Here is a 2,135-nt window from a genome sequence, read left to right as displayed (position 1 = left end):
GCTGAACCTGATGCTCAGTTGTGGTGAGATTTGGGCTGTGTGTTTCGGGCAGGCATACCCAGAAGTGATGGTGTGTCCTCAGTACATCGTGTCAGGAAGCACAGGGTGCTGACTTGTTTCATCACTTGGCCAAAGTGCTGTTCGCCAGGTTTCTACTCCATAAATAACTATTTTACCCCCGTCATGAGTAAGTGTCTTATGGGGAGACACTCTGAAGCCATATAAATATCCTGTTTCTCATAAGACTATCACCACTAGACTCAGCACCCATTGATGGTCCTTGCCTGAATTGTCACTGTGATGTTACCAAATTACCAAATGATGGTGATTTTCTAATCTCCTTCTCCTCCTCCTCCTCCTCTCCTCTTCCTTCTTATTCCTCTTCCTCTCCCTCTTCTCCTTCTTTCTTCTTTCTTCTTCACAGGGTCTTGCTTTTTTGCCCTAGCTGGTCTCAAACTCCTGGGCTCAAGTGACCCTCCTGACTCAGCCTCCAAAGTAGCTGGGCTTACAGGACTAATTCTATCCTTCTATACCTATTAGCTGGCCCTCAACTCTACAGGAGAGCTTTCCCTACTCATTTATTGGTTGATTTATACCATGTGGACTTAGAGATTTTTATTTTTCTATGAGTTATACTCATTTACAATCATTATTTATTTGGATGCTGAAATTCTTTTAGATTTGGCCATGGGAGCAGCTTCACATTGGCTTCTGTCTCCTTGGGACGTGTCCCCATCATCATCAGGGCCCTTCCTTATTTTCTGGCACAAGATGTTCCAGGCAGGCCGGGCGTGGTGGCTCATGCCTGTAATCCCAGCACTTTGGGAGGCTGAGGCAGGTGGATCACTTGAGGTCAGGAGTTTGAGACCAGCCTGGCCAACATGGTGAAACCCCATCTCTACTAAAACTACAAAAATTAGCCAAGCATGGTGGTGCACACCTGTAATCCCAGCTACTTGCGAGGCTGAGGCAGGAGAATCACTTGAACCTGGGAGGTGGAGGTTGCAGTGAGCCAAGATCGTGCCACTGTACTCCAGCCTGCTGACAGAGTGAGACTCTATCTCAAAAAAAAAAAAAAAAAAAAAAAAAAAGATGCTCCAGGCTCATCTTGTCCCTTCCCTGTACCAGCCCTGGGATCAGCCATTTCTCCAGGAGCCCTGGCTCCTTTGAGTAGGGTCAGATATTCAGAAACAAGGATCTGGGTGTCAGGTGTGTGTGCTTCTTGCTACCGGCATGTCATCACTCCTAGGACCTCTCAGTGGTCAGAGCTAAGAAGAAAACCATAGAGTACACTTCTCTATATTTCTTTTTTTTTTTCTGAGATGGAGTCTCTCTCTGTCACCCAGGCTGGAGTGCAGTGGCACGATCTCAGCTCGCTGCAAGCTCCGCCTCCTGGGTTCACGCCATTCTCCTGCCTCAGCCTCCCGAGTAGCTGGGACCACAGGCACCCGCCACCACGCCCAGCTAATTTTTTGTAGTTTTTTTTTAGTAGAGACGGGTTTCACTGTGTTAGCCAGGATGGTCTCAATCTCCTGACCTCGTGATCCACCCCTTGGCCTCCCAAAGTACTGGGATTACAGGCGTGAGCCACCGCGCCCGGCCCACTTCTCTATATTTCTATCTCTTCCTCTCTCTATATATTAAAATAGGAGTTCATGCTGATACTTCCAATGCCAACCCCATACCCTAGGGCTTAGTCTAAGCTTCCCCTTTATTTATTATTTCTCATGTCGCACGGCTAATGTGCCGATGTTGTAACAAGATGTGAGGGTGGCACATCACACACGCTCTTGCAAACACCCAATCATCACGCTTACAAGCTGCAAAAGGATCGTAACCTTCCCCTTGAGATTTGCAACTTCTTTCTCTAATAATGAGAAACCTAGCTCCAGGTTACTTATTTGCCCGGTTCTAAAATACCCAGAAAGTAGTTTCCGAATTGCTAACCCATGCACCTATGAAAAAGAAGCCTGGGAGCCACCAGTCATTCAGGCCACCCACCCAGTGCCAGGCGTGGGTGGCCCTTGGCAGCAAATGAGAAAGACAAGTGAGGAAGCCGAGGGCCGCCGGTGGCGGGAGACTGGAGGCCTCCCAGGTGTGCAGGGATTGCCTCGAGGACCAGTGCGAAGGTGTGT

General features: G+C 48.5%; 1 non-coding gene across 1 annotated transcript; it reads right to left on the bottom strand.

The window, feature by feature from the left end:
* Nucleotides 1-1,728: 1,728 nt before the first annotated feature.
* On the bottom strand, nt 1,729-1,832 carry LOC117063168. The gene has a single exon (XR_004428782.1). It is a non-coding gene; the product is annotated as a small nucleolar RNA U13 (small nucleolar RNA).
* Nucleotides 1,833-2,135: the final 303 nt, after the last annotated feature.

The sequence above is a fragment of the Trachypithecus francoisi genome, unplaced genomic scaffold (assembly GCF_009764315.1).
Source record: "Trachypithecus francoisi isolate TF-2019V2 unplaced genomic scaffold, Tfra_2.0 Lachesis_group17, whole genome shotgun sequence".
Taxonomy (NCBI): domain Eukaryota; kingdom Metazoa; phylum Chordata; class Mammalia; order Primates; family Cercopithecidae; genus Trachypithecus; species Trachypithecus francoisi.
The sequence above is the reverse complement of the archived record's forward strand: the minus strand, read 5'-3'. Positions and strand labels throughout refer to the sequence as shown.